Source organism: Salvia splendens, chromosome 11 (genome assembly GCF_004379255.2).
Source record: "Salvia splendens isolate huo1 chromosome 11, SspV2, whole genome shotgun sequence".
Classification (NCBI taxonomy): domain Eukaryota; kingdom Viridiplantae; phylum Streptophyta; class Magnoliopsida; order Lamiales; family Lamiaceae; genus Salvia; species Salvia splendens.
Genome location: NC_056042.1, coordinates 7,920,650 through 7,929,320, shown reverse-complemented (window position 1 = coordinate 7,929,320; position 8,671 = coordinate 7,920,650).

Sequence of the window (8,671 nt, the reverse complement as noted above, 5' to 3'; positions counted from 1 at the left end):
TTAGAGGATCCATAGGAACTGCAGAGGGTTTACATCCCAGCATTCCAGTATCCCTCAACAAATCCATGACATATTTTCTCTGAGAAATCAGTATTCCCTTCTTATTTCTAGCTATCTCAACTCCTAGAAAATATTTAGGAACTCCCAAATCTTTAAACTTGAAGTGTTGAGATAGAAAGTCCTTGAAGTTCTCTGTTATTGCTGGATCAGTTGTGGCCACTAGAATGTCATCAACATACACAACTATCCCAAAGAAACCAGTGTGATCATGCTTAAAAAAGAAAGAGTGGTCTGATGCAGACTTGCAGACCAAAACCTTTCAAAACTTGAGAGAATTTCAAGTACCATTGCCTAGATGCTTGTTTTAGACCATATAGTTCTTTAGCTTGCAAACTAAGGTTGATTGGGAATTTGCCCCTTCAACAGTCTGCCAGTCAGCCTTGAAGCCCGGGGGAAGAGTCATATATATATCTTCTTCTAGATCTCCATATAGGAAAGCATTGTTGATGTCAAGGTGAGTCAAAGACCAACCTTTTACTGCAGCTAGAGCCAACAAAAGTTTGACAGTAGTCAACTTTGCAACTGGAGAGAAAGTATCTAGGAAATCCACACCTTCCAATTGGGTGAATCCTTTAGCAACAAGCCTTGCTTTGTACCTTTCTACTGATGCATCTGGGTTGAACTTGAATTTATAGACCCATTTGCAATCAATAGGTACCTTCCCCAGTGGCAAAACAGTAATGAACCAAGTATCAGTTCTTAGAAAAGCTGACAGCTCCTCTTGCATTGCTTGCTGCCACTCAGGGTGTTGGAGGCTTGTTTGTATGTGGCTGGCTCATAGATGGCAGACATGATGATGATATATTTGAGATATTCTGGAGAGAGCTTGGATAAGGTGAAGTATGAAGAGATTGGATAAGGTGAAGTGGAGCTCACAGAATTGCATATAAAATCAGTGAGGTGAGAGGGTGGCTTTATTGTTCTGCCAGATTTAGAAAGGGTATTTTCTGGATAGGAGGTGGATGGGGGGCAGAGAGATGTGGGAGATGGAGAGGAGATGGAAGGTGTGGGGAGATTATGGTCATTATTTGATGGAAGAATAGCAGATGAAGATTGAGTATCTGCTGTGTTTCCAGAAGATGGAACTGAGATGGAGTCAAATGACAGAAGGGAAAAACATCTTCATGGAAAACAACATTCCTTGTGACAAATTCTTGCAAAGTCTCCAAATCCAACAATTTATAACCCCTAAAATCTGATGGATATCCCAAAAGGACACATTTACTTGCTCTAGGGGAGAATTTGTCTCTGCCTCTTTGCAAAGTGGATGCATAGCAGAGGCATCCAACAACTCTTAAATGTGAGTATGAAGGAGGTTTCTAGAATAGGATCTGAAAGGGAGTGGAGTTATTTGGTAAAACTGAAGAAGGGATTCTGTTTATAAGATAAGAGGCATTGAGAATGCAGTCCCCCCATAAATGAATGGGCAAGAAAGATTGAAAATGGAGACTCCTAGCAACATTCAATAAGTGCTAATGTTTCCTCTCTACCCGAGCATTTTGTTGGGGGGTTTCAACACAAGAATGTTGGATCACAGTGCCAAAAGAAGAGTATAAAGAAGGGATATTGAACTCAGGGGCATTGTCACAACGAATGGCTTTGATTTTGTTGCCAAACTGAGTGAAAACTGTATTGAAGAACTGAGGTAAAATAGCCCCAGCATCTGACTTGTTCTGCATTAGGAATGTCCAAACAAACCTAGAGCAGTCATCTACTAAAGTAAGGAAGTATTTGAACCCTTGATTAGTAGGATGGCTGAAAGGACCCCAGGTATCACAATGAACAAGATCGAAACAACATTCTGCTATACTATCAGATCTTGTGAAAGAGAGATGTTTTTGTTTTGCAAGTGGACAAATTTCACACAGTGAAGGAATGATTTTATTTGGAAAATGAAGAACATCAGACATGGATTTCAACTTGTCATATGATAAATGACCCAATCTCGTGTGCCATACATCAATATTAGCAACAAGATTAATAGAGGGAATAACAGCAGAACTGGAAAAGGAATTAGAAATAGCTGGAAAAGAAGCAGAAATGGAAGAACCTTTATTATCTTCTGAGTCAGAGAGCTCTAGTGTGTAAAGATTGCCTATTCGGCTACCCCTCCCAATCACAATTACCTGAGAAACTTCCTGAATTTCATAGGAGTCATGAGTGAAAATGACATTACATGAAAGTGAGGAAGTCAAGGAGCTTATGGAGATGATATTGAAGCTGAAACTATGGACACAAAGGACAGAGGATAAAGTGATATGTGAATTCAGTATGATAGAACCAATGTGTGTAACTAAAGCAGTGGCACCATTAGGAAGATGCAAAGATGCATTTTTGATGGCAGAATAAGTATTGAACATGGACAAATCACAACAAACATGGTGAGTGGCTCCTGTGTCTAGGAGCCAATGTGGATTTGATGTAGTGACTGAAGCAATGAAGAGAATGAAGGATATAGTACCTGTGAAGGAGTTTGTGGAAGGATTATTCTGTGCGGCAGAGGATGAATATGGAAGTGGTGTGGATGTTGATGGTGAGGAGTGAGTGGCAGTAGCAACAAGTTGAGACTGCAGCATATTGATGAGCTGCTGACACTGATCAACAGATATAGCTGAAGGCATAGCAGATGGCACAACAGTAGAACCATTACATGAATCATCAAAGGTATTCTCCACAATGTTCACAGACTTGGAGAAATTGCTATCCTTTGCATTGAATTTTCCTTTTCCTTTGCCAAAACTTGGAGGAAATCCATGAAGCACAAAACATTTGTCTACTGTGTGGTTAGTCTTGCCACAATGAGAACACAACCGACTCTTATTATATGATTAAGCAGCATTAGCAGAGTACAACTGCTCACTCATCGAAGAAGTAATAGGAGGATGAGCAATGGTAGAAGAGGCATTACCATTAATTGTACGCTGCCTCTCTTCCTGCAAAACAAGAGAGAAAACCTTGGATAAAGGAGGTATAGGAATCATGGAAAGAATGCTTGATCGGATCTGAGAAAAACTAGCGTTGAGCCCGATCAGAAATTGCATGCTACATTCTTCTTCCTGATATGTATTCCATTTTGATGCACTGTTGCATCGGCAAGTACCACAAATACACCAAGTAATCGGCTGAGAATGGCGATACACCAAGCTCTGATACCATATTAGAAATGAGCCACTCACCCCTTAAAAGGCCTCATAAGGGGGAGGGTTATCCATACTTATATAGATTAGATGAGATCTTCACCAAGTCGATGTGGGACAGAGTTTAGTGAATTTAACACGCCCCCTCACGTGTGGGCCGGAAAGAACATCAGTCTTCCATCACGTGGGTAGGCAATGCAAGAGAAACCATCATCGATGTGGGCCGGAAAGGACATCGGTCTTCCACTCGTGAGGTAGATAAGAGATAAAGAGAAAACCATCATCGACTTGGGCCCGCTCTGATACCATGTGGAAATTCATAAAACCAAATATATGGAACAAGGATTGAGAGAGAAGAAATATATCTTCATTAATGAATCAACCGAGTTACAATGAAGAAGCTAGCTCATTATTTATACACCAAGCTAGATATTTTTGGAGGAAAACAACTAACTCCTAACTAACAATATAACCAACTTCTTAACCAACTATATGCTGACTAGATGCCCAGTCACTGCCAACACGATGCTGAGTCAGCACTTTCATCTCAGCATGCAAGCTTTCTTTCTTCTTCTCATGCAAGGCTTTTCTCTCCTCATGCATTCTGCATTTGTCTTTACTTCTCCAACTTTCACAGAAAATTATAAGAAAGAAATGATGTGGAAAGGTGAAATAGAGAAGGCATCCGAGTTTGATTCAGACAACAAAGGCTGACATATAAAACTGGCCCTTCTCATTTGAAGCTGAAGCTGATGCTGATGCTGATGCTGATGCTGATGCTGATGCTTCACCCCTATCATTTAATGCATTTCATTCTTTTTATTTCATTTTTATTTCTCATTCAACTTAAAAATTGAAGGCTCGGATTTTGTCTTTATTGGTGAAAACAGTGTGTTAGAACAGTTGAATTTCCTAGAGGTGTGTCGGCGTAAGTTATGTAGAACTTCCTTTCTACTCCCACAATTTCAGCGTCGCCACAGACACTCTCTCATTTTTCTGATTAGATTAAACAATTTATTATGTCAATTTCACCACCAAATTAATTCCTTATCAAAATGCCACGTTAATTTTGAGATCCAATCGCCGGACATGCCTCTTTTGTTCGCCAAATATTTTTGTGATTAAGATTTTATATTGGAATACATTATAATATATTTTCCCCGTACTATTCTTATTTTAGGGGTCATAGTCAAGTTATGAACAAACTATCACTACTACCCTTTTAAAAAGTGTCTTTATTATTGACGTCCCATCTAAAATTAGGCAATGCAAATGAAAGCGTCATTAAAAATAGTAATAGAAGATTAAGATAATTTATTCTCAATTTAGGGACACTTTTTTTATCCTAAATTTTATGTCATTTTTTTTAAATTTTCTAACACAATTACTGTTTCTCTATCTTTATGCCTTAAAAGATGATTTTTTTTTGTGTATACAAATTTATCAGATCTCTAGATTAAGTATATTTGTAATATACTTCCTCCTTTCCTTGTTAATTGAGGCGTATCTTTTCGGCATATAGTTTAATAATAGTGCGTTGAGTGGATGGTGAATAAAGTAAGAGAGATGATTACTTTTTGTCAAAAATAGAAATGACTCAATTAATTTGGAATTTTTCAAAATAGTAAAATAACTCTATTAACATGGAACGGTACGAGTATTTCTTGTAGCATGGAACGGAGGAAATACAGTGGTGGACACAGCCAATTTGAGCTTTGTAGCCCAAATTCTAATATTTGCAATTGCCTTTTCATGTTGAATGGGCTTCCTAGCTAGCCCAAATTATGTTATTTCATTCCCTTTTCAAATTATTTTTATTAGAGGTATGTGATTCCTTTTGAAGTAGTACAACCAATTTTAGCTCTGCAAATACCTTAATTTTGTTATTATTGAAAAGCACTCCTCATCTTCTATATATATATATATATATATATATATATATATATTCAGTGTTACATGGGTTATTTTGCGACTGTTGTGTCCCATATTTTATTTGTTTGCTTTTTTTATTTTTCTCCCGATGAAATAGAAAATTTGCAGTAAGATACCACATTATGGTTTGAAACAGGCCAGATTAATTGGTTAACATGCTCCACAATTTTTTGAGACCATTATTAGATACCGAATTAGAACGTAGTTGCAAAATAAATATAATGTGATTATTAGGTATTCACTTTGAAGGATTAGTGAAAATTGTTGAAAATTCAAGTGCATAGTACACTTTTGAAAGACCTCATGTGGACTCTACTAATTAATTGCTTTGTAATAAAGGCCCACTGGATCAATCTTAACAACCACATTGTTTCGCCTCCAAAGTTGATAGAATGATTAGTATCTATATCAGTTAATTTGGTAGACATTAAAAATCATGTATGAAGCAAGTCAACTCCACAATAGAATCATTTCGGTTAATATTTGTCTCACACTGTGAAGGTGTGTCCTTGCAGTTCACTGATTCAGTCAAGTGACAGAGCCGTTGAAGCTCGGGGCAGGGATCAAGAAGGAAGCTCGGCTTATGCTAGAACTAGCCGAGAAGGGAGTTCGGTTTTGAGCCGAGAAGGGAGTGCGGTCTTGAGCTCGGTTTGAGCGCCGAGAAGGGAGTGCGGTCTTGAGCTCGGTTTGAGCTGCCGAACTGGAACTAGCAGGGAGCTTGGTTTGAGCTGCCGAGCTGAAACTAGCCGTTGGTGTTTAGCGGTTGTAACTGTTTTTAGAAACAAATTAGTTAGTTTGTTTTTCTTCTTGACTCCCATATATACTTACAGCTCGATTGTAATCAGAGAGAGAGAGAGACGCAGAACACAGATTACGCACACAATTGGAAGAGAATTCTTGCACTAGCTAGCGTTTGCTTAGAGTGATAGATTGTGAGTGTGAAGTTCTTGTATTGAGAGTTCCATCAATAAGATTCCGGTCATCTTCTCCGTGGACGTAGGTGGATTATCACCGAACCACGTTACACCTTTGTGTGTTTTATTTTTCGATCGTGTGCGTGTGAGATCGGCGGCAACACGACCCCAACAAGTGGCGCCGTCTGTGGGAAGACTTCCACGATTTGCCGATTAATTGGTTTCTGGGTGAGTTCGTGTCTAGAGGTTCCGTTGTATAAGCTGATCTTGGCGATTGCCCACCGCTCGTTTTGAGAAATGTCTACAGCCAAGTTCGAGGTGGAAAAGTTCACCGGGAGAAACGATTTTGGGCTGTGGAGACTGAAGATGAAGGCCATCTTGATGCAGCAAGGCCTATGGATATCTTGAAGAATGAAGGTGACGCTAAAGAAGGCAAACCTGATACTGATGACAAGGAGAAGCAAAGGCTTCAAGATATGCAGTATAAGGCTTATAGCACCCTGATCTTGAACCTCACGGACAGGGTGCTAAGGGAAGTTTCCAAGGAGGAGACGGCTGCAGGAGTATGGGGAAACTTGAGTCATTGTATATGACCAAGTCTCTGGCGAACCGGTTACATTTGAAGCAAAGGCTTCTTGCTTTCAAGTTTTCAGATGGAAAGAGCATTTCTGAACAGCTTGAGGAGTTTGGGAAATGCATAGATGATCTTGAGAATATCGATGAGGTCATTAAAGATGAAGATAAGGCATTGATGTTGCTCAATTCCCTGCCTAAAAGTTATGAGCACTTCAAGGATGCAGTGCTTCTTGGAAGAGAAACCAAGGTCACCTATGAAGAGATTCATTCTGCATTAAAGATGAAGGAATCTCAGAAGGCTGATAACAAACAAACTGATCCAGTAGCTGAGAGTCTGCATGTGAAAAATAATCAGAATAAAAAGGGTTCCAAGAAGAAGTTCCAGAAGAAGGAAGAAGGTGGAGTATGGAAGGAGAAGAGAAGCTGTCACTACTGTAAGAAACCGGGCCATTTAAAGAAGCATTGCTTTGCTTGGAAGAAGAAACAAGAGCGAGAAAAGGCTGGGAACATAGAGACTGCTGATCTGGCTCAGGATGTTGAAGATAATGAAGCTTTGAATATCCACTCAGGGGCCAAGATTGAGGAATGCTGGATCATGGATTCAGGTTGCTCCTTCCACATTTGCTCACACAAATCTTGGTTCCAAGAATTATCAGCTTGGGAAGGATCAGTGATGCTAGGAAATGATCAAGTGTGCAATGTCAAGGGCATTGGGAACATCAGATTGAGATGAAGGATGGGAGTATGAAGACTCTCACAGAAGTCAGATTCATTCCTCAAATCAAGAGAAATTTAATATCTCTTGGAATGCTAGAGTCAAAAGGGTGCAGATTCAACTCTGGTGATGGATCCTCACAGTAACAAAAGGCACCAGAATTGTGATGGAGGCTCAGAGAAAGAACAGCCTATATTATTTGGTGGGTGAAACCGTGGTTGATGCTGTGAATCTTGCCCAGACAGAAGACCTGTATCTAGGCATGCCAGGCTTGGACATGTGGGTGAGAAAGGCATAAAGAGCTGGCTAAACGAGGAGTGATGAAGTTAAGTGCATCAGACAGCCTAAAGAAATGTGAATCTTGCATTCTAGGAAAGGCAAAGAAGCTGCCATTTTCTGGTGGGAAACACACTTCATCAGCCCCATTTGTGTATGCCCACAGTGACTTGTGGGGGCCATCCCAAACTGAATCCATAGGTGGAGGTAAGTATTTCATCTCCATCATAGATGATTACTCAAGAAAAGTGTGGATTTACATTCTAAGAGAGAAGTCCCAAGCTTTTGAAAAATTTAGAGAATGGCATGCTAGATATGAGAATGAAAAGGGCTCAGTGCTTAAATATCTAAGGACTGATAATGGCATGGAGTTTCTGTCTGCGGAGTTTGATAGTTTCTGTAAGGTGAAAGGGATAAGAAGGCATAGGACCGTGCCAAGAAATCCTCAACAGAACGGGCTGGCAGAAAGAATGAATAGGACATTGCTAGAAAGGGTGAGGTGCATGCTATTCTACTCTGGAATGCCAAAGAGATTCTGGGCAGAGGCTGTCTCTACTGCAGCTAATCTGATCAATAAGTGTCCATCATCTGCTATATCCAATGAGACCCCAGATCAAAGATGGTATGGAAGCCTAGGTGATTACTCAGCCTTGAAGGTGTTTGGGTGTGCTGCTTATGCACACATTAAGCAGAGTAAATTGGAGCCAAGGGCAAAGAAATGTGTGTTGTTGGGATACCAAGATGGGGTAAAAGGATACAGATTGTGGAATTTGGATAGAGAAGGCAGAAATATCATTGTGAGCAGAGATGTGACATTCAATGAAGAGGAGATGCCATTTAAAGATGATGGGAAGCCCTCTGGTGGTGGCAGTAGCTCTGAAATGCAAAACCTTGAGTTTGGTGGAGAATCTGCTGGAACAGACACTGATGAGGATGTTGTGATCACAGGAAATCAAGAAGAAGGTGGAGCAACTAGCTCTCAACATACTCAGAACACAGGTGAGCAGGAGTCACCAGTGCAGCAAGCTGCTGCAGCTCAAGGGGCCAGAAGAAATCCAAGA